At 53.7% G+C, this 16,756-nt stretch overlaps 46 non-coding genes across 46 annotated transcripts; 24 read left to right on the top strand and 22 right to left on the bottom strand.

Annotated features, from left to right (window-relative positions):
• The first annotated feature begins 368 nt into the window (after positions 1-368).
• Trnai-uau (transfer RNA isoleucine (anticodon UAU)) lies at positions 369-460 on the top strand. The gene is given in 2 exon segments: positions 369-406; positions 425-460. It is a non-coding gene; the product is annotated as a tRNA-Ile (tRNA).
• Positions 461-571: 111 nt separating this feature from the next.
• On the top strand, positions 572-643 carry Trnad-guc (transfer RNA aspartic acid (anticodon GUC)). Its single transcript has one exon. It is a non-coding gene; the product is annotated as a tRNA-Asp (tRNA).
• A 239-nt stretch (positions 644-882) lies between these two features.
• Positions 883-954, bottom strand: Trnam-cau (transfer RNA methionine (anticodon CAU)). Its single transcript has one exon. It is a non-coding gene; the product is annotated as a tRNA-Met (tRNA).
• Positions 955-1,228: 274 nt separating this feature from the next.
• Trnar-acg (transfer RNA arginine (anticodon ACG)) lies at positions 1,229-1,301 on the bottom strand. The gene has a single exon. It is a non-coding gene; the product is annotated as a tRNA-Arg (tRNA).
• A 442-nt stretch (positions 1,302-1,743) lies between these two features.
• Positions 1,744-1,835, top strand: Trnai-uau (transfer RNA isoleucine (anticodon UAU)). The gene is given in 2 exon segments: positions 1,744-1,781; positions 1,800-1,835. It is a non-coding gene; the product is annotated as a tRNA-Ile (tRNA).
• A 111-nt stretch (positions 1,836-1,946) lies between these two features.
• Trnad-guc (transfer RNA aspartic acid (anticodon GUC)) lies at positions 1,947-2,018 on the top strand. The gene has a single exon. It is a non-coding gene; the product is annotated as a tRNA-Asp (tRNA).
• Positions 2,019-2,257: 239 nt separating this feature from the next.
• Trnam-cau (transfer RNA methionine (anticodon CAU)) lies at positions 2,258-2,329 on the bottom strand. Its single transcript has one exon. It is a non-coding gene; the product is annotated as a tRNA-Met (tRNA).
• A 789-nt stretch (positions 2,330-3,118) lies between these two features.
• Positions 3,119-3,210, top strand: Trnai-uau (transfer RNA isoleucine (anticodon UAU)). The gene is given in 2 exon segments: positions 3,119-3,156; positions 3,175-3,210. It is a non-coding gene; the product is annotated as a tRNA-Ile (tRNA).
• A 111-nt stretch (positions 3,211-3,321) lies between these two features.
• Trnad-guc (transfer RNA aspartic acid (anticodon GUC)) lies at positions 3,322-3,393 on the top strand. The gene has a single exon. It is a non-coding gene; the product is annotated as a tRNA-Asp (tRNA).
• A 239-nt stretch (positions 3,394-3,632) lies between these two features.
• Trnam-cau (transfer RNA methionine (anticodon CAU)) lies at positions 3,633-3,704 on the bottom strand. Its single transcript has one exon. It is a non-coding gene; the product is annotated as a tRNA-Met (tRNA).
• Positions 3,705-3,978: 274 nt separating this feature from the next.
• Trnar-acg (transfer RNA arginine (anticodon ACG)) lies at positions 3,979-4,051 on the bottom strand. The gene has a single exon. It is a non-coding gene; the product is annotated as a tRNA-Arg (tRNA).
• Positions 4,052-4,493: 442 nt separating this feature from the next.
• Positions 4,494-4,585, top strand: Trnai-uau (transfer RNA isoleucine (anticodon UAU)). Its single transcript is given in 2 exon segments — positions 4,494-4,531; positions 4,550-4,585. It is a non-coding gene; the product is annotated as a tRNA-Ile (tRNA).
• Positions 4,586-4,696: 111 nt separating this feature from the next.
• On the top strand, positions 4,697-4,768 carry Trnad-guc (transfer RNA aspartic acid (anticodon GUC)). The gene has a single exon. It is a non-coding gene; the product is annotated as a tRNA-Asp (tRNA).
• Positions 4,769-5,007: 239 nt separating this feature from the next.
• Trnam-cau (transfer RNA methionine (anticodon CAU)) lies at positions 5,008-5,079 on the bottom strand. Its single transcript has one exon. It is a non-coding gene; the product is annotated as a tRNA-Met (tRNA).
• A 274-nt stretch (positions 5,080-5,353) lies between these two features.
• On the bottom strand, positions 5,354-5,426 carry Trnar-acg (transfer RNA arginine (anticodon ACG)). Its single transcript has one exon. It is a non-coding gene; the product is annotated as a tRNA-Arg (tRNA).
• A 442-nt stretch (positions 5,427-5,868) lies between these two features.
• On the top strand, positions 5,869-5,960 carry Trnai-uau (transfer RNA isoleucine (anticodon UAU)). The gene is given in 2 exon segments: positions 5,869-5,906; positions 5,925-5,960. It is a non-coding gene; the product is annotated as a tRNA-Ile (tRNA).
• Positions 5,961-6,071: 111 nt separating this feature from the next.
• Positions 6,072-6,143, top strand: Trnad-guc (transfer RNA aspartic acid (anticodon GUC)). Its single transcript has one exon. It is a non-coding gene; the product is annotated as a tRNA-Asp (tRNA).
• Positions 6,144-6,382: 239 nt separating this feature from the next.
• Trnam-cau (transfer RNA methionine (anticodon CAU)) lies at positions 6,383-6,454 on the bottom strand. The gene has a single exon. It is a non-coding gene; the product is annotated as a tRNA-Met (tRNA).
• A 274-nt stretch (positions 6,455-6,728) lies between these two features.
• On the bottom strand, positions 6,729-6,801 carry Trnar-acg (transfer RNA arginine (anticodon ACG)). Its single transcript has one exon. It is a non-coding gene; the product is annotated as a tRNA-Arg (tRNA).
• A 442-nt stretch (positions 6,802-7,243) lies between these two features.
• Positions 7,244-7,335, top strand: Trnai-uau (transfer RNA isoleucine (anticodon UAU)). Its single transcript is given in 2 exon segments — positions 7,244-7,281; positions 7,300-7,335. It is a non-coding gene; the product is annotated as a tRNA-Ile (tRNA).
• A 111-nt stretch (positions 7,336-7,446) lies between these two features.
• On the top strand, positions 7,447-7,518 carry Trnad-guc (transfer RNA aspartic acid (anticodon GUC)). Its single transcript has one exon. It is a non-coding gene; the product is annotated as a tRNA-Asp (tRNA).
• Positions 7,519-7,757: 239 nt separating this feature from the next.
• On the bottom strand, positions 7,758-7,829 carry Trnam-cau (transfer RNA methionine (anticodon CAU)). Its single transcript has one exon. It is a non-coding gene; the product is annotated as a tRNA-Met (tRNA).
• A 263-nt stretch (positions 7,830-8,092) lies between these two features.
• On the bottom strand, positions 8,093-8,165 carry Trnar-acg (transfer RNA arginine (anticodon ACG)). Its single transcript has one exon. It is a non-coding gene; the product is annotated as a tRNA-Arg (tRNA).
• A 442-nt stretch (positions 8,166-8,607) lies between these two features.
• On the top strand, positions 8,608-8,699 carry Trnai-uau (transfer RNA isoleucine (anticodon UAU)). The gene is given in 2 exon segments: positions 8,608-8,645; positions 8,664-8,699. It is a non-coding gene; the product is annotated as a tRNA-Ile (tRNA).
• Positions 8,700-8,810: 111 nt separating this feature from the next.
• Positions 8,811-8,882, top strand: Trnad-guc (transfer RNA aspartic acid (anticodon GUC)). Its single transcript has one exon. It is a non-coding gene; the product is annotated as a tRNA-Asp (tRNA).
• Positions 8,883-9,121: 239 nt separating this feature from the next.
• Positions 9,122-9,193, bottom strand: Trnam-cau (transfer RNA methionine (anticodon CAU)). The gene has a single exon. It is a non-coding gene; the product is annotated as a tRNA-Met (tRNA).
• Positions 9,194-9,467: 274 nt separating this feature from the next.
• On the bottom strand, positions 9,468-9,540 carry Trnar-acg (transfer RNA arginine (anticodon ACG)). Its single transcript has one exon. It is a non-coding gene; the product is annotated as a tRNA-Arg (tRNA).
• Positions 9,541-9,982: 442 nt separating this feature from the next.
• On the top strand, positions 9,983-10,074 carry Trnai-uau (transfer RNA isoleucine (anticodon UAU)). Its single transcript is given in 2 exon segments — positions 9,983-10,020; positions 10,039-10,074. It is a non-coding gene; the product is annotated as a tRNA-Ile (tRNA).
• A 111-nt stretch (positions 10,075-10,185) lies between these two features.
• On the top strand, positions 10,186-10,257 carry Trnad-guc (transfer RNA aspartic acid (anticodon GUC)). Its single transcript has one exon. It is a non-coding gene; the product is annotated as a tRNA-Asp (tRNA).
• Positions 10,258-10,496: 239 nt separating this feature from the next.
• Positions 10,497-10,568, bottom strand: Trnam-cau (transfer RNA methionine (anticodon CAU)). Its single transcript has one exon. It is a non-coding gene; the product is annotated as a tRNA-Met (tRNA).
• A 274-nt stretch (positions 10,569-10,842) lies between these two features.
• On the bottom strand, positions 10,843-10,915 carry Trnar-acg (transfer RNA arginine (anticodon ACG)). Its single transcript has one exon. It is a non-coding gene; the product is annotated as a tRNA-Arg (tRNA).
• Positions 10,916-11,357: 442 nt separating this feature from the next.
• Trnai-uau (transfer RNA isoleucine (anticodon UAU)) lies at positions 11,358-11,449 on the top strand. Its single transcript is given in 2 exon segments — positions 11,358-11,395; positions 11,414-11,449. It is a non-coding gene; the product is annotated as a tRNA-Ile (tRNA).
• Positions 11,450-11,560: 111 nt separating this feature from the next.
• Positions 11,561-11,632, top strand: Trnad-guc (transfer RNA aspartic acid (anticodon GUC)). Its single transcript has one exon. It is a non-coding gene; the product is annotated as a tRNA-Asp (tRNA).
• Positions 11,633-11,871: 239 nt separating this feature from the next.
• Trnam-cau (transfer RNA methionine (anticodon CAU)) lies at positions 11,872-11,943 on the bottom strand. The gene has a single exon. It is a non-coding gene; the product is annotated as a tRNA-Met (tRNA).
• Positions 11,944-12,217: 274 nt separating this feature from the next.
• On the bottom strand, positions 12,218-12,290 carry Trnar-acg (transfer RNA arginine (anticodon ACG)). The gene has a single exon. It is a non-coding gene; the product is annotated as a tRNA-Arg (tRNA).
• A 442-nt stretch (positions 12,291-12,732) lies between these two features.
• On the top strand, positions 12,733-12,824 carry Trnai-uau (transfer RNA isoleucine (anticodon UAU)). The gene is given in 2 exon segments: positions 12,733-12,770; positions 12,789-12,824. It is a non-coding gene; the product is annotated as a tRNA-Ile (tRNA).
• Positions 12,825-12,935: 111 nt separating this feature from the next.
• Positions 12,936-13,007, top strand: Trnad-guc (transfer RNA aspartic acid (anticodon GUC)). The gene has a single exon. It is a non-coding gene; the product is annotated as a tRNA-Asp (tRNA).
• Positions 13,008-13,246: 239 nt separating this feature from the next.
• Positions 13,247-13,318, bottom strand: Trnam-cau (transfer RNA methionine (anticodon CAU)). Its single transcript has one exon. It is a non-coding gene; the product is annotated as a tRNA-Met (tRNA).
• Positions 13,319-13,592: 274 nt separating this feature from the next.
• On the bottom strand, positions 13,593-13,665 carry Trnar-acg (transfer RNA arginine (anticodon ACG)). The gene has a single exon. It is a non-coding gene; the product is annotated as a tRNA-Arg (tRNA).
• A 442-nt stretch (positions 13,666-14,107) lies between these two features.
• On the top strand, positions 14,108-14,199 carry Trnai-uau (transfer RNA isoleucine (anticodon UAU)). The gene is given in 2 exon segments: positions 14,108-14,145; positions 14,164-14,199. It is a non-coding gene; the product is annotated as a tRNA-Ile (tRNA).
• Positions 14,200-14,310: 111 nt separating this feature from the next.
• On the top strand, positions 14,311-14,382 carry Trnad-guc (transfer RNA aspartic acid (anticodon GUC)). The gene has a single exon. It is a non-coding gene; the product is annotated as a tRNA-Asp (tRNA).
• A 585-nt stretch (positions 14,383-14,967) lies between these two features.
• Positions 14,968-15,040, bottom strand: Trnar-acg (transfer RNA arginine (anticodon ACG)). Its single transcript has one exon. It is a non-coding gene; the product is annotated as a tRNA-Arg (tRNA).
• Positions 15,041-15,482: 442 nt separating this feature from the next.
• On the top strand, positions 15,483-15,574 carry Trnai-uau (transfer RNA isoleucine (anticodon UAU)). Its single transcript is given in 2 exon segments — positions 15,483-15,520; positions 15,539-15,574. It is a non-coding gene; the product is annotated as a tRNA-Ile (tRNA).
• Positions 15,575-15,685: 111 nt separating this feature from the next.
• Trnad-guc (transfer RNA aspartic acid (anticodon GUC)) lies at positions 15,686-15,757 on the top strand. Its single transcript has one exon. It is a non-coding gene; the product is annotated as a tRNA-Asp (tRNA).
• A 239-nt stretch (positions 15,758-15,996) lies between these two features.
• Positions 15,997-16,068, bottom strand: Trnam-cau (transfer RNA methionine (anticodon CAU)). Its single transcript has one exon. It is a non-coding gene; the product is annotated as a tRNA-Met (tRNA).
• Positions 16,069-16,342: 274 nt separating this feature from the next.
• Positions 16,343-16,415, bottom strand: Trnar-acg (transfer RNA arginine (anticodon ACG)). Its single transcript has one exon. It is a non-coding gene; the product is annotated as a tRNA-Arg (tRNA).
• Positions 16,416-16,756: the final 341 nt, after the last annotated feature.

The raw sequence follows: 16,756 nt of genomic DNA on the forward strand, positions 1-16,756 counted from the left end.
GTCGTCCACTGACAACGGCGGCGCGGCCATTCTGGTCTTCCGCACTCTGCAGGGAGCTGCCAAGGAAGGCATCTCTCCTCCAGCTGCTCGGCCACGGTGCGCCTGCATAGCTTAGAGCTTGCCACACATCTGCCCTCGCTGTTGGACAGGTAGCAGAAGGCAAGGCGCGCGTTTTTCTGCAATTTTTCGGTGATGACAAGCGGTTGATATGCTTGCAAGTGTAGCATATGAAACAAGAATCGTATGAAGGATCCGTAGCCAGGTGCTAAAGTCGCAGTATGGCCGCAGGTGACGGTCGTATGACGGGTCTGTAGCCACAACAGGATGGCAGCAAAGCGAATACCGCTAACTGAAAGCACCCTGCTGTAGCCCCAGTGGCGCAATTGGTTAGCGCACGGTACTTATAAGGCAGTAGCCGTGAGCAATGCCGGGGTTGTGAGTTCGAGCCTCACCTGGGGCATACTTTTACTTCGTAGCAGCTGACTCTGAAAGCATCGGGACGCTAGATTTGAGATGTATCACCTGCTTGAGAAACTTAAGTGTGCGTGCATTATAAGTACCGATTGCGTATTCCTCGGTAGTATAGTGGTTAGTATCCCCGCCTGTCACGCGGGAGACCGGGGTTCGATTCCCCGCCGGGGAGGTGCGATTTTTATATGGCGAAAGTTGCACGTGTGGCCCGAAAGGACATTAACGTTGTGATCGAGAAATGTTGTTGCTGCAGAATCGTAAGAAACTCTGCGTCTTAGCAAGTGTTTCTCGTATTCTTCACACGACGACGTCGTCGTCGTTTCAGAACGTACAGGGTTTGCTGTTGACGCTGAATCAGCGCACACCAGGCTTAATGATCGAGCTCGAAGCACCCAAGAAAAAGAATAATTTTAGCAGAGCGTGGTTTCGATCCACGGACCTCTGGGTTATGGGCCCAGCACGCTTCCACTGCGCCACTCTGCTGCGTGGAGGCGTGCGCCCTCTTCTGTGCGTGACATGGGACGCTTGGAAAAGCGTTGTCTGCGTCGCGTACCGTTTAATAAACTGTGCAACATCTCTCAGCTTGACTTGTCTCGACTTTGCTCGACTGACGCTACGCTGACGCTTGCAAGAAGCGATATTTACCACGATCGTCTCGAGATGCAGCTGCGAGATGCTCAGGATTGACATTGCACTCCACGCAGGTGGCAACATTCGAATGCACTGCCTAGCTACGCGCCCGCAACTAACAAAATGCCGACCCTGCCAGGATTCGAACCTGGAATCTTCTGATCCGTAGTCAGACGCGTTATCCGTTGCGCCACAGGGCCACAGCTGGCGTTTCGTAATATGAGGCGGGTACACGTCGCAGAGCAACGTGTTCTCCGTGGCTCTGCAACTGCGTGTCGTCCACTGACAACGGCGGCGCGGCCATTCTGGTCTTCCGCACTCTGCAGGGAGCTGCCAAGGAAGGCATCTCTCCTCCAGCTGCTCGGCCACGGTGCGCCTGCATAGCTTAGAGCTTGCCACACATCTGCCCTCGCTGTTGGACAGGTAGCAGAAGGCAAGGCGCGCGTTTTTCTGCAATTTTTCGGTTATGACAAGCGGTTGATATGCTTGCAAGTGTAGCATATGAAACAAGAATCGTATGAAGGATCCGTAGCCAGGTGCTAAAGTCGCAGTATGGCCGCAGGTGACGGTCGTATGACGGGTCTGTAGCCACAACAGGATGGCAGCAAAGCGAATACCGCTAACTGAAAGCACTCTGCTGTAGCCCCAGTGGCGCAATTGGTTAGCGCACGGTACTTATAAGGCAGTAGCCGTGAGCAATGCCGGGGTTGTGAGTTCGAGCCTCACCTGGGGCATACTTTTACTTCGTAGCAGCTGACTCTGAAAGCATCGGGACGCTAGATTTGAGATGTATCACCTGCTTGAGAAACATAAGTGTGCGTGCATTATAAGTACCGATTGCGTATTCCTCGGTAGTATAGTGGTTAGTATCCCCGCCTGTCACGCGGGAGACCGGGGTTCGATTCCCCGCCGGGGAGGTGCGATTTTTATATCGCGAAAGTTGCACGTGTGGCCCGAAAGGACATTAACGTTGTGATCGAGAAATGTAGTTGCTGCAGAATCGTAAGAAACTCTGCGTCTTAGCAAGTGTTTCTCGTATTCTTCACACGACGACGTCGTCGTCGTTTCAGAACGTACAGGGTTTGCTGTTGACGCTGAATCAGCGCACACCAGGCTTAATGATCGAGCTCGAAGCACCCAAGAAAAAGAATAATTTTAGCAGAGCGTGGTTTCGATCCACGGACCTCTGGGTTATGGGCCCAGCACGCTTCCACTGCGCCACTCTGCTGCGTGGAGGCGTGCGCCCTCTTCGGTGCGTGACATGGGACGCTTGGAAAAGCGTTGTCTGCGTCGCGTACCGTTTAATAAACTGTGCAACATCTCTCAGCTTGACTTGTCTCGACTTTGCTCGACTGTCGCTACGCTGACGCTTGCAAGAAGCGATATTTACCACGATCGTCTCGAGATGCAGCTGCGAGATGCTCAGGATTGACATTGCACTCCACGCAGGTGGCAACATTCGAATGCACTGCCTAGCTACGCGCCCGCAACTAACAAAATGCCGACCCTGCCAGGATTCGAACTTGGAATCTTCTGATCCGTAGTCAGACGCGTTATCCGTTGCGGCAAAGGGCCACAGCTGGCGTTTCGTAATATGAGGCGAGTACACGTCGCAGAGCAACGTGTTCTCCGTGGCTCTGCAACTGCGTGTCGTCCACTGACAACGGCGGCGCGGCCATTCTGGTCTTCCGCACTCTGCAGGGAGCTGCCAAGGAAGGCATCTCTCCTCCAGCTACTCGGCCACGGTGCGCCTGCATAGCTTAGAGCTTGCCACACATCTGCCCTCGCTGTTGGACAGGTAGCAGAAGGCAAGGCGCGCGTTTTTCTGCAATTTTTCGGTGATGACAAGCGGTTGATATGCTTGCAAGTGTAGCATATGAAACAAGAATCGTATGAAGGATCCGTAGCCAGGTGCTAAAGTCGCAGTATGGCCGCAGGTGACGGTCGTATGACGGGTCTGTAGCCACAACAGGATGGCAGCAAAGCGAATACCGCTAACTGAAAGCACCCTGCTGTAGCCCCAGTGGCGCAATTGGTTAGCGCACGGTACTTATAAGGCAGTAGCCGTGAGCAATGCCGGGGTTGTGAGTTCGAGCCTCACCTGGGGCATACTTTTACTTCGTAGCAGCTGACTCTGAAAGCATCGGGACGCTAGATTTGAGATGTATCACCTGCTTGAGAAACATAAGTGTGCGTGCATTATAAGTACCTATTGCGTATTCCTCGGTAGTATAGTGGTTAGTATCCCCGCCTGTCACGCGGGAGACCGGGGTTCGATTCCCCGCCGGGGAGGTGCGATTTTTATATCGCGAAAGTTGCACGTGTGGCCCGAAAGGACATTAACGTTGTGATCGAGAAATGTAGTTGCTGCAGAATCGTAAGAAACTCTGCGTCTTAGCAAGTGTTTCTCGTATTCTTCACACGACGACGTCGTCGTCGTTTCAGAACGTACAGGGTTTGCTGTTGACGCTGAATCAGCGCACACCAGGCTTAATGATCGAGCTCGAAGCACCCAAGAAAAAGAATAATTTTAGCAGAGCGTGGTTTCGATCCACGGACCTCTGGGTTATGGGCCCAGCACGCTTCCACTGCGCCACTCTGCTGCGTGGAGGCGTGCGCTCTCTTCGGTGCGTGACATGGGACGCTTGGAAAAGCGTTGTCTGCGTCGCGTACCGTTTAATAAACTGTGCAACATCTCTCAGCTTGACTTGTCTCGACTTTGCTCGACTGACGCTACGCTGACGCTTGCAAGAAGCGATATTTACCACGATCGTCTCGAGATGCAGCTGCGAGATGCTCAGGATTGACATTGCACTCCACGCAGGTGGCAACATTCGAATGCACTGCCTAGCTACGCGCCCGCAACTAACAAAATGCCGACCCTGCCAGGATTCGAACCTGGAATCTTCTGATCCGTAGTCAGACGCGTTATCCGTTGCGCCACAGGGCCACAGCTGGCGTTTCGTAATATGAGGCGGGTACACGTCGCAGAGCAACGTGTTCTCCGTGGCTCTGCAACTGCGTGTCGTCCACTGACAACGGCGGCGCGGCCATTCTGGTCTTCCGCACTCTGCAGGGAGCTGCCAAGGAAGGCATCTCTCCTCCAGCTGCTCGGCCACGGTGCGCCTGCATAGCTTAGAGCTTGCCACACATCTGCCCTCGCTGTTGGACAGGTAGCAGAAGGCAAGGCGCGCGTTTTTCTGCAATTTTTCGGTGATGACAAGCGGTTGATATGCTTGCAAGTGTAGCATATGAAACAAGAATCGTATGAAGGATCCGTAGCCAGGTGCTAAAGTCGCAGTATGGCCGCAGGTGACGGTCGTATGACGGGTCTGTAGCCACAACAGGATGGCAGCAAAGCGAATACCGCTAACTGAAAGCACCCTGCTGTAGCCCCAGTGGCGCAATTGGTTAGCGCACGGTACTTATAAGGCAGTAGCCGTGAGCAATGCCGGGGTTGTGAGTTCGAGCCTCACCTGGGGCATACTTTTACTTCGTAGCAGCTGACTCTGAAAGCATCGGGACGCTAGATTTGAGATGTATCACCTGCTTGAGAAACTTAAGTGTGCGTGCATTATAAGTACCGATTGCGTATTCCTCGGTAGTATAGTGGTTAGTATCCCCGCCTGTCACGCGGGAGACCGGGGTTCGATTCCCCGCCGGGGAGGTGCGATTTTTATATGGCGAAAGTTGCACGTGTGGCCCGAAAGGACATTAACGTTGTGATCGAGAAATGTAGTTGCTGCAGAATCGTAAGAAACTCTGCGTCTTAGCAAGTGTTTCTCGTATTCTTCACACGACGACGTCGTCGTCGTTTCAGAACGTACAGGGTTTGCTGTTGACGCTGAATCAGCGCACACCAGGCTTAATGATCGAGCTCGAAGCACCCAAGAAAAAGAATAATTTTAGCAGAGCGTGGTTTCGATCCACGGACCTCTGGGTTATGGGCCCAGCACGCTTCCACTGCGCCACTCTGCTGCGTGGAGGCGTGCGCCCTCTTCTGTGCGTGACATGGGACGCTTGGAAAAGCGTTGTCTGCGTCGCGTACCGTTTAATAAACTGTGCAACATCTCTCAGCTTGACTTGTCTCGACTTTGCTCGACTGACGCTACGCTGACGCTTGCAAGAAGCGATATTTACCACGATCGTCTCGAGATGCAGCTGCGAGATGCTCAGGATTGACATTGCACTCCACGCAGGTGGCAACATTCGAATGCACTGCCTAGCTACGCGCCCGCAACTAACAAAATGCCGACCCTGCCAGGATTCGAACCTGGAATCTTCTGATCCGTAGTCAGACGCGTTATCCGTTGCGCCACAGGGCCACAGCTGTCGTTTCGTAATATGAGGCGGGTACACGTCGCAGAGCAACGTGTTCTCCGTGGCTCTGCAACTGCGTGTCGTCCACTGACAACGGCGGCGCGGCCATTCTGGTCTTCCGCACTCTGCAGGGAGCTGCCAAGGAAGGCATCTCTCCTCCAGCTGCTCGGCCACGGTGCGCCTGCATAGCTTAGAGCTTGCCACACATCTGCCCTCGCTGTTGGACAGGTAGCAGAAGGCAAGGCGCGCGTTTTTCTGCAATTTTTCGGTGATGACAAGCGGTTGATATGCTTGCAAGTGTAGCATATGAAACAAGAATCGTATGAAGGATCCGTAGCCAGGTGCTAAAGTCGCAGTATGGCCGCAGGTGACGGTCGTATGACGGGTCTGTAGCCACAACAAGATGGCAGCAAAGCGAATACCGCTAACTGAAAGCACTCTGCTGTAGCCCCAGTGGCGCAATTGGTTAGCGCACGGTACTTATAAGGCAGTAGCCGTGAGCAATGCCGGGGTTGTGAGTTCGAGCCTCACCTGGGGCATACTTTTACTTCGTAGCAGCTGACTCTGAAAGCATCGGGACGCTAGATTTGAGATGTATCACCTGCTTGAGAAACATAAGTGTGCGTGCATTATAAGTACCGATTGCGTATTCCTCGGTAGTATAGTGGTTAGTATCCCCGCCTGTCACGCGGGAGACCGGGGTTCGATTCCCCGCCGGGGAGGTGCGATTTTTATATCGCGAAAGTTGCACGTGTGGCCCGAAAGGACATTAACGTTGTGATCGAGAAATGTAGTTGCTGCAGAATCGTAAGAAACTCTGCGTCTTAGCAAGTGTTTCTCGTATTCTTCACACGACGACGTCGTCGTCGTTTCAGAACGTACAGGGTTTGCTGTTGACGCTGAATCAGCGCACACCAGGCTTAATGATCGAGCTCGAAGCACCCAAGAAAAAGAATAATTTTAGCAGAGCGTGGTTTCGATCCACGGACCTCTGGGTTATGGGCCCAGCACGCTTCCACTGCGCCACTCTGCTGCGTGGAGGCGTGCGCCCTCTTCTGTGCGTGACATGGGACGCTTGGAAAAGCGTTGTCTGCGTCGCGTACCGTTTAATAAACTGTGCAACATCTCTCAGCTTGACTTGTCTCGACTTTGCTCGACTGACGCTACGCTGACGCTTGCAAGAAGCGATATTTACCACGATCGTCTCGAGATGCAGCTGCGAGATGCTCAGGATTGACATTGCACTCCACGCAGGTGGCAACATTCGAATGCACTGCCTAGCTACGCGCCCGCAACTAACAAAATGCCGACCCTGCCAGGATTCGAACCTGGAATCTTCTGATCCGTAGTCAGACGCGTTATCCGTTGCGCCACAGGGCCACAGCTGGCGTTTCGTAATATGAGGCGGGTACACGTCGCAGAGCAACGTGTTCTCCGTGGCTCTGCAACTGCGTGTCGTCCACTGACAACGGCGGCGCGGCCATTCTGGTCTTCCGCACTCTGCAGGGAGCTGCCAAGGAAGGCATCTCTCCTCCAGCTGCTCGGCCACGGTGCGCCTGCATAGCTTAGAGCTTGCCACACATCTGCCCTCGCTGTTGGACAGGTAGCAGAAGGCAAGGCGCGCGTTTTTCTGCAATTTTTCGGTGATGACAAGCGGTTGATATGCTTGCAAGTGTAGCATATGAAACAAGAATCGTATGAAGGATCCGTAGCCAGGTGCTAAAGTCGCAGTATGGCCGCAGGTGACGGTCGTATGACGGGTCTGTAGCCACAACAGGATGGCAGCAAAGCGAATACCGCTAACTGAAAGCACCCTGCTGTAGCCCCAGTGGCGCAATTGGTTAGCGCACGGTACTTATAAGGCAGTAGCCGTGAGCAATGCCGGGGTTGTGAGTTCGAGCCTCACCTGGGGCATACTTTTACTTCGTAGCAGCTGACTCTGAAAGCATCGGGACGCTAGATTTGAGATGTATCACCTGCTTGAGAAACATAAGTGTGCGTGCATTATAAGTACCGATTGCGTATTCCTCGGTAGTATAGTGGTTAGTATCCCCGCCTGTCACGCGGGAGACCGGGGTTCGATTCCCCGCCGGGGAGGTGCGATTTTTATATCGCGAAAGTTGGACGTGTGGCCCGAAAGGACATTAACGTTGTGATCGAGAAATGTAGTTGCTGCAGAATCGTAAGAAACTCTGCGTCTTAGCAAGTGTTTCTCGTATTCTTCACACGACGACGTCGTCGTCGTTTCAGAACGTACAGGGTTTGCTGTTGACGCTGAATCAGCGCACACCAGGCTTAATGATCGAGCTCGAAGCACCCAAGAAAAAGAATAATTTTAGCAGAGCGTGGTTTCGATCCACGGACCTCTGGGTTATGGGCCCAGCACGCTTCCACTGCGCCACTCTGCTGCGTGGAGGCGTGCGCCCTCTTCGGTGCGTGACATGGGACGCTTGGAAAAGCGTTGTCTGCGTCGCGTACCGTTTAATAAACTGTGCAACATCTCTCAGCTTGACTTGTCTCGACTTTGCTCGGCTGACGCTTGCAAGAAGCGATATTTACCACGATCGTCTCGAGATGCAGCTGCGAGATGCTCAGGATTGACATTGCACTCCACGCAGGTGGCAACATTCGAATGCACTGCCTAGCTACGCGCCCGCAACTAACAAAATGCCGACCCTGCCAGGATTCGAACCTGGAATCTTCTGATCCGTAGTCAGACGCGTTGTCCGTTGCGCCACAGGGCCACAGCTGGCGTTTCGTAATATGAGGCGGGTACACGTCGCAGAGCAACGTGTTCTCCGTGGCTCTGCAACTGCGTGTCGTCCACTGACAACGGCGGCGCGGCCATTCTGGTCTTCCGCACTCTGCAGGGAGCTGCCAAGGAAGGCATCTCTCCTCCAGCTGCTCGGCCACGGTGCGCCTGCATAGCTTAGAGCTTGCCACACATCTGCCCTCGCTGTTGGACAGGTAGCAGAAGGCAAGGCGCGCGTTTTTCTGCAATTTTTCGGTGATGACAAGCGGTTGATATGCTTGCAAGTGTAGCATATGAAACAAGAATCGTATGAAGGATCCGTAGCCAGGTGCTAAAGTCGCAGTATGGCCGCAGGTGACGGTCGTATGACGGGTCTGTAGCCACAACAGGATGGCAGCAAAGCGAATACCGCTAACTGAAAGCACCCTGCTGTAGCCCCAGTGGCGCAATTGGTTAGCGCACGGTACTTATAAGGCAGTAGCCGTGAGCAATGCCGGGGTTGTGAGTTCGAGCCTCACCTGGGGCATACTTTTACTTCGTAGCAGCTGACTCTGAAAGCATCGGGACGCTAGATTTGAGATGTATCACCTGCTTGAGAAACATAAGTGTGCGTGCATTATAAGTACCGATTGCGTATTCCTCGGTAGTATAGTGGTTAGTATCCCCGCCTGTCACGCGGGAGACCGGGGTTCGATTCCCCGCCGGGGAGGTGCGATTTTTATATCGCGAAAGTTGCACGTGTGGCCCGAAAGGACATTAACGTTGTGATCGAGAAATGTAGTTGCTGCAGAATCGTAAGAAACTCTGCGTCTTAGCAAGTGTTTCTCGTATTCTTCACACGACGACGTCGTCGTCGTTTCAGAACGTACAGGGTTTGCTGTTGACGCTGAATCAGCGCACACCAGGCTTAATGATCGAGCTCGAAGCACCCAAGAAAAAGAATAATTTTAGCAGAGCGTGGTTTCGATCCACGGACCTCTGGGTTATGGGCCCAGCACGCTTCCACTGCGCCACTCTGCTGCGTGGAGGCGTGCGCCCTCTTCGGTGCGTGACATGGGACGCTTGGAAAAGCGTTGTCTGCGTCGCGTACCGTTTAATAAACTGTGCAACATCTCTCAGCTTGACTTGTCTCGACTTTGCTCGACAGACGCTACGCTGACGCTTGCAAGAAGCGATATTTACCACGATCGTCTCGAGATGCAGCTGCGAGATGCTCAGGATTGACATTGCACTCCACGCAGGTGGCAACATTTGAATGCACTGCCTAGCTACGCGCCCGCAACTAACAAAATGCCGACCCTGCCAGGATTCGAACCTGGAATCTTCTGATCCGTAGTCAGACGCGTTATCCGTTGCGCCACAGGGCCACAGCTGGCGTTTCGTAATATGAGGCGGGTACACGTCGCAGAGCAACGTGTTCTCCGTGGCTCTGCAACTGCGTGTCGTCCACTGACAACGGCGGCGCGGCCATTCTGGTCTTCCGCACTCTGCAGGGAGCTGCCAAGGAAGGCATCTCTCCTCCAGCTGCTCGGCCACGGTGCGCCTGCATAGCTTAGAGCTTGCCACACATCTGCCCTCGCTGTTGGACAGGTAGCAGAAGGCAAGGCGCGCGTTTTTCTGCAATTTTTCGGTGATGACAAGCGGTTGATATGCTTGCAAGTGTAGCATATGAAACAAGAATCGTATGAAGGATCCGTAGCCAGGTGCTAAAGTCGCAGTATGGCCGCAGGTGACGGTCGTATGACGGGTCTGTAGCCACAACAGGATGGCAGCAAAGCGAATACCGCTAACTGAAAGCACCCTGCTGTAGCCCCAGTGGCGCAATTGGTTAGCGCACGGTACTTATAAGGCAGTAGCCGTGAGCAATGCCGGGGTTGTGAGTTCGAGCCTCACCTGGGGCATACTTTTACTTCGTAGCAGCTGACTCTGAAAGCATCGGGACGCTAGATTTGAGATGTATCACCTGCTTGAGAAACATAAGTGTGCGTGCATTATAAGTACCGATTGCGTATTCCTCGGTAGTATAGTGGTTAGTATCCCCGCCTGTCACGCGGGAGACCGGGGTTCGATTCCCCGCCGGGGAGGTGCGATTTTTATATCGCGAAAGTTGCACGTGTGGCCCGAAAGGACATTAACGTTGTGATCGAGAAATGTAGTTGCTGCAGAATCGTAAGAAACTCTGCGTCTTAGCAAGTGTTTCTCGTATTCTTCACACGACGACGTCGTCGTCGTTTCAGAACGTACAGGGTTTGCTGTTGACGCTGAATCAGCGCACACCAGGCTTAATGATCGAGCTCGAAGCACCCAAGAAAAAGAATAATTTTAGCAGAGCGTGGTTTCGATCCACGGACCTCTGGGTTATGGGCCCAGCACGCTTCCACTGCGCCACTCTGCTGCGTGGAGGCGTGCGCCCTCTTCGGTGCGTGACATGGGACGCTTGGAAAAGCGTTGTCTGCGTCGCGTACCGTTTAATAAACTGTGCAACATCTCTCAGCTTGACTTGTCTCGACTTTGCTCGACAGACGCTACGCTGACGCTTGCAAGAAGCGATATTTACCACGATCGTCTCGAGATGCAGCTGCGAGATGCTCAGGATTGACATTGCACTCCACGCAGGTGGCAACATTCGAATGCACTGCCTAGCTACGCGCCCGCAACTAACAAAATGCCGACCCTGCCAGGATTCGAACCTGGAATCTTCTGATCCGTAGTCAGACGCGTTGTCCGTTGCGCCACAGGGCCACAGCTGGCGTTTCGTAATATGAGGCGGGTACACGTCGCAGAGCAACGTGTTCTCCGTGGCTCTGCAACTGCGTGTCGTCCACTGACAACGGCGGCGCGGCCATTCTGGTCTTCCGCACTCTGCAGGGAGCTGCCAAGGAAGGCATCTCTCCTCCAGCTGCTCGGCCACGGTGCGCCTGCATAGCTTAGAGCTTGCCACACATCTGCCCTCGCTGTTGGACAGGTAGCAGAAGGCAAGGCGCGCGTTTTTCTGCAATTTTTCGGTGATGACAAGCGGTTGATATGCTTGCAAGTGTAGCATATGAAACAAGAATCGTATGAAGGATCCGTAGCCAGGTGCTAAAGTCGCAGTATGGCCGCAGGTGACGGTCGTATGACGGGTCTGTAGCCACAACGGGATGGCAGCAAAGCGAATACCGCTAACTGAAAGCACCCTGCTGTAGCCCCAGTGGCGCAATTGGTTAGCGCACGGTACTTATAAGGCAGTAGCCGTGAGTAATGCCGGGGTTGTGAGTTCGAGCCTCACCTGGGGCATACTTTTACTTCGTAGCAGCTGACTCTGAAAGCATCGGGACGCTAGATTTGAGATGTATCACCTGCTTGAGAAACATAAGTGTGCGTGCATTATAAGTACCGATTGCGTATTCCTCGGTAGTATAGTGGTTAGTATCCCCGCCTGTCACGCGGGAGACCGGGGTTCGATTCCCCGCCGGGGAGGTGCGATTTTTATATCGCGAAAGTTGCACGTGTGGCCCGAAAGGACATTAACGTTGTGATCGAGAAATGTAGTTGCTGCAGAATCGTAAGAAACTCTGCGTCTTAGCAAGTGTTTCTCGTATTCTTCACACGACGACGTCGTCGTCGTTTCAGAACGTACAGGGTTTGCTGTTGACGCTGAATCAGCGCACACCAGGCTTAATGATCGAGCTCGAAGCACCCAAGAAAAAGAATAATTTTAGCAGAGCGTGGTTTCGATCCACGGACCTCTGGGTTATGGGCCCAGCACGCTTCCACTGCGCCACTCTGCTGCGTGGAGGCGTGCGCCCTCTTCGGTGCGTGACATGGGACGCTTGGAAAAGCGTTGTCTGCGTCGCGTACCGTTTAATAAACTGTGCAACATCTCTCAGCTTGACTTGTCTCGACTTTGCTCGACAGACGCTACGCTGACGCTTGCAAGAAGCGATATTTACCACGATCGTCTCGAGATGCAGCTGCGAGATGCTCAGGATTGACATTGCACTCCACGCAGGTGGCAACATTTGAATGCACTGCCTAGCTACGCGCCCGCAACTAACAAAATGCCGACCCTGCCAGGATTCGAACCTGGAATCTTCTGATCCGTAGTCAGACGCGTTGTCCGTTGCGCCACAGGGCCACAGCTGGCGTTTCGTAATATGAGGCGGGTACACGTCGCAGAGCAACGTGTTCTCCGTGGCTCTGCAACTGCGTGTCGTCCACTGACAACGGCGGCGCGGCCATTCTGGTCTTCCGCACTCTGCAGGGAGCTGCCAAGGAAGGCATCTCTCCTCCAGCTGCTCGGCCACGGTGCGCCTGCATAGCTTAGAGCTTGCCACACATCTGCCCTCGCTGTTGGACAGGTAGCAGAAGGCAAGGCGCGCGTTTTTCTGCAATTTTTCGGTGATGACAAGCGGTTGATATGCTTGCAAGTGTAGCATATGAAACAAGAATCGTATGAAGGATCCGTAGCCAGGTGCTAAAGTCGCAGTATGGCCGCAGGTGACGGTCGTATGACGGGTCTGTAGCCACAACGGGATGGCAGCAAAGCGAATACCGCTAACTGAAAGCACCCTGCTGTAGCCCCAGTGGCGCAATTGGTTTGCGCACGGTACTTATAAGGCAGTAGCCGTGAGCAATGCCGGGGTTGTGAGTTCGAGCCTCACCTGGGGCATACTTTTACTTCGTAGCAGCTGACTCTGAAAGCATCGGGACGCTAGATTTGAGATGTATCACCTGCTTGAGAAACATAAGTGTGCGTGCATTATAAGTACCGATTGCGTATTCCTCGGTAGTATAGTGGTTAGTATCCCCGCCTGTCACGCGGGAGACCGGGGTTCGATTCCCCGCCGGGGAGGTGCGATTTTTATATCGCGAAAGTTGCACGTGTGGCCCGAAAGGACATTAACGTTGTGATCGAGAAATGTAGTTGCTGCAGAATCGTAAGAAACTCTGCGTCTTAGCAAGTGTTTCTCGTATTCTTCACACGACGACGTCGTCGTCGTTTCAGAACGTACAGGGTTTGCTGTTGACGCTGAATCAGCGCACACCAGGCTTAATGATCGAGCTCGAAGCACCCAAGAAGAAGAATAATTTTAGCAGAGCGTGGTTTCGATCCACGGACCTCTGGGTTATGGGCCCAGCACGCTTCCACTGCGCCACTCTGCTGCGTGGAGGCGTGCGCCCTCTTCGGTGCGTGACATGCGATGCTTGGAAAAGCGTTGTCTGCGTCGCGTACCGTTTAATAAACTGTGCAACATCTCTCAGCTTGACTTGTCTCGACTTTGCTCGACAGACGCTACGCTGACGCTTGCAAGAAGCGATATTTACCACGATCGTCTCGAGATGCAGCTGCGAGATGCTCAGGATTGACATTGCACTCCACGCAGGTGGCAACATTCGAATGCACTGCCTAGCTACGCGCCCGCAACTAACAAAATGCCGACCCTGCCAGGATTCGAACCTGGAATCTTCTGATCCGTAGTCAGACGCGTTGTCCGTTGCGCCACAGGGCCACAGCTGGCGTTTCGTAATATGAGGCGGGTACACGTCGCAGAGCAACGTGTTCTCCGTGGCTCTGCAACTGCGTGTCGTCCACTGACAACGGCGGCGCGGCCATTCTGGTCTTCCGCACTCTGCAGGGAGCTGCCAAGGAAGGCATCTCTCCTCCAGCTGCTCGGCCACGGTGCGCCTGCATAGCTTAGAGCTTGCCACACATCTGCCCTCGCTGTTGGACAGGTAGCAGAAGGCAAGGCGCGCGTTTTTCTGCAATTTTTCGGTGATGACAAGCGGTTGATATGCTTGCAAGTGTAGCATATGAAACAAGAATCGTATGAAGGATCCGTAGCCAGGTGCTAAAGTCGCAGTATGGCCGCAGGTGACGGTCGTATGACGGGTCTGTAGCCACAACGGGATGGCAGCAAAGCGAATACCGCTAACTGAAAGCACCCTGCTGTAGCCCCAGTGGCGCAATTGGTTTGCGCACGGTACTTATAAGGCAGTAGCCGTGAGCAATGCCGGGGTTGTGAGTTCGAGCCTCACCTGGGGCATACTTTTACTTCGTAGCAGCTGACTCTGAAAGCATCGGGACGCTAGATTTGAGATGTATCACCTGCTTGAGAAACATAAGTGTGCGTGCATTATAAGTACCGATTGCGTATTCCTCGGTAGTATAGTGGTTAGTATCCCCGCCTGTCACGCGGGAGACCGGGGTTCGATTCCCCGCCGGGGAGGTGCGATTTTTATATCGCGAAAGTTGCACGTGTGGCCCGAAAGGACATTAACGTTGTGATCGAGAAATGTAGTTGCTGCAGAATCGTAAGAAACTCTGCGTCTTAGCAAGTGTTTCTCGTATTCTTCACACGACGACGTCGTCGTCGTTTCAGAACGTACAGGGTTTGCTGTTGACGCTGAATCAGCGCACACCAGGCTTAATGATCGAGCTCGAAGCACCCAAGAAGAAGAATAATTTTAGCAGAGCGTGGTTTCGATCCACGGACTTCTGGGTTATGGGCCCAGCACGCTTCCACTGCGCCACTCTGCTGCGTGGAGGCGTGCGCCCTCTTCGGTGCGTGACATGCGATGCTTGGAAAAGCGTTGTCTGCGTCGCGTACCGTTTAATAAACTGTGCAACATCTCTCAGCTTGACTTGTCTCGACTTTGCTCGACAGACGCTACGCTGACGCTTGCAAGAAGCGATATTTACCACGATCGTCTCGAGATGCAGCTGCGAGATGCTCAGGATTGACATTGCACTCCACGCAGGTGGCAACATTCGAATGCACTGCCTAGCTACGCGCCCGCAACTAACAAAATGCCGACCCTGCCAGGATTCGAACCTGGAATCTTCTGATCCGTAGTCAGACGCGTTATCCGTTGCGCCACAGGGCCACAGCTGGCGTTTCGTAATATGAGGCGGGTACACGTCGCAGAGCAACGTGTTCTCCGTGGCTCTGCAACTGCGTGTCGTCCACTGACAACGGCGGCGCGGCCATTCTGGTCTTCCGCACTCTGCAGGGAGCTGCCAAGGAAGGCATTTCTCCTCCAGCTGCTCGGCCACGGTGCGCCTGCATAGCTTAGAGCTTGCCACACATCTGCCCTCGCTGTTGGACAGGTAGCAGAAGGCAAGGCGCGCGTTTTTCTGCAATTTTTCGGTGATGACAAGCGGTTGATATGCTTGCAAGTGTAGCATATGAAACAAGAATCGTATGAAGGATCCGTAGCCAGGTGCTAAAGTCGCAGTATGGCCGCAGGTGACGGTCGTATGACGGGTCTGTAGCCACAACGGGATGGCAGCAAAGCGAATACCGCTAACGGAAAGCACCCTGCTGTAGCCCCAGTGGCGCAATTGGTTAGCGCACGGTACTTATAAGGCAGTAGCCGTGAGCAATGCCGGGGTTGTGAGTTCGAGCCTCACCTGGGGCATACTTTTACTTCGTAGCAGCTGACTCTGAAAGCATCGGGACGCTAGATTTGAGATGTATCACCTGCTTGAGAAACATAAGTGTGCGTGCATTATAAGTACCGATTGCGTATTCCTCGGTAGTATAGTGGTTAGTATCCCCGCCTGTCACGCGGGAGACCGGGGTTCGATTCCCCGCCGGGGAGGTGCGATTTTTATATCGCGAAAGTTGCACGTGTGGCCCGAAAGGACATTAACGTTGTGATCGAGAAATGTAGTTGCTGCAGAATCGTAAGAAACTCTGCGTCTTAGCAAGTGTTTCTCGTATTCTTCACACGACGACGTCGTCGTCGTTTCAGAACGTACAGGGTTTGCTGTTGACGCTGAATCAGCGCACACCAGGCTTAATGATCGAGCTCGAAGCACCCAAGAAAAAGAATAATTTTAGCAGAGCGTGGTTTCGATCCACGGACCTCTGGGTTATGGGCCCAGCACGCTTCCACTGCGCCACTCTGCTGCGTGGAGGCGTGCGCCCTCTTCGGTGCGTGACATGGGACGCTTGGAAAAGCGTTGTCTGCGTCGCGTACCGTTTAATAAACTGTGCAACATCTCTCAGCTTGACTTGTCTCGACTTTGCTCGACTGACGCTACGCTGACGCTTGCAAGAAGCGATATTTACCACGATCGTCTCGAGATGCAGCTGCGAGATGCTCAGGATTGACATTGCACTCCACGCAGGTGGCAACATTCGAATGCACTGCCTAGCTACGCGCCCGCAACTAACAAAATGCCGACCCTGCCAGGATTCGAACCTGGAATCTTCTGATCCGTAGTCAGACGCGTTATCCGTTGCGCCACAGGGCCACAGCTGGCGTTTCGTAATATGAGGCGGGTACACGTCGCAGAGCAACGTGTTCTCCGTGGCTCTGCAACTGCGTGTCGTCCACTGACAACGGCGGCGCGGCCATTCTGGTCTTCCGCACTCTGCAGGGAGCTGCCAAGGAAGGCATCTCTCCTCCAGCTGCTCGGCCACGGTGCGCCTGCATAGCTTAGAGCTTGCCACACATCTGCCCTCGCTGTTGGACAGGTAGCAGAAGGCAGGGCGCGCGTTTTTCTGCAATTTTTCGGTGATGACAAGCGGTTGATATGCTTGCAAGTGTAGCATATGAAACAAGAATCGTATGAAGGATCCGTAGCCAGGTGCT

The sequence above is a fragment of the Schistocerca cancellata genome, chromosome 9 (genome assembly GCF_023864275.1).
Source record: "Schistocerca cancellata isolate TAMUIC-IGC-003103 chromosome 9, iqSchCanc2.1, whole genome shotgun sequence".
NCBI classification, from domain to species: Eukaryota; Metazoa; Arthropoda; class Insecta; order Orthoptera; family Acrididae; genus Schistocerca; species Schistocerca cancellata.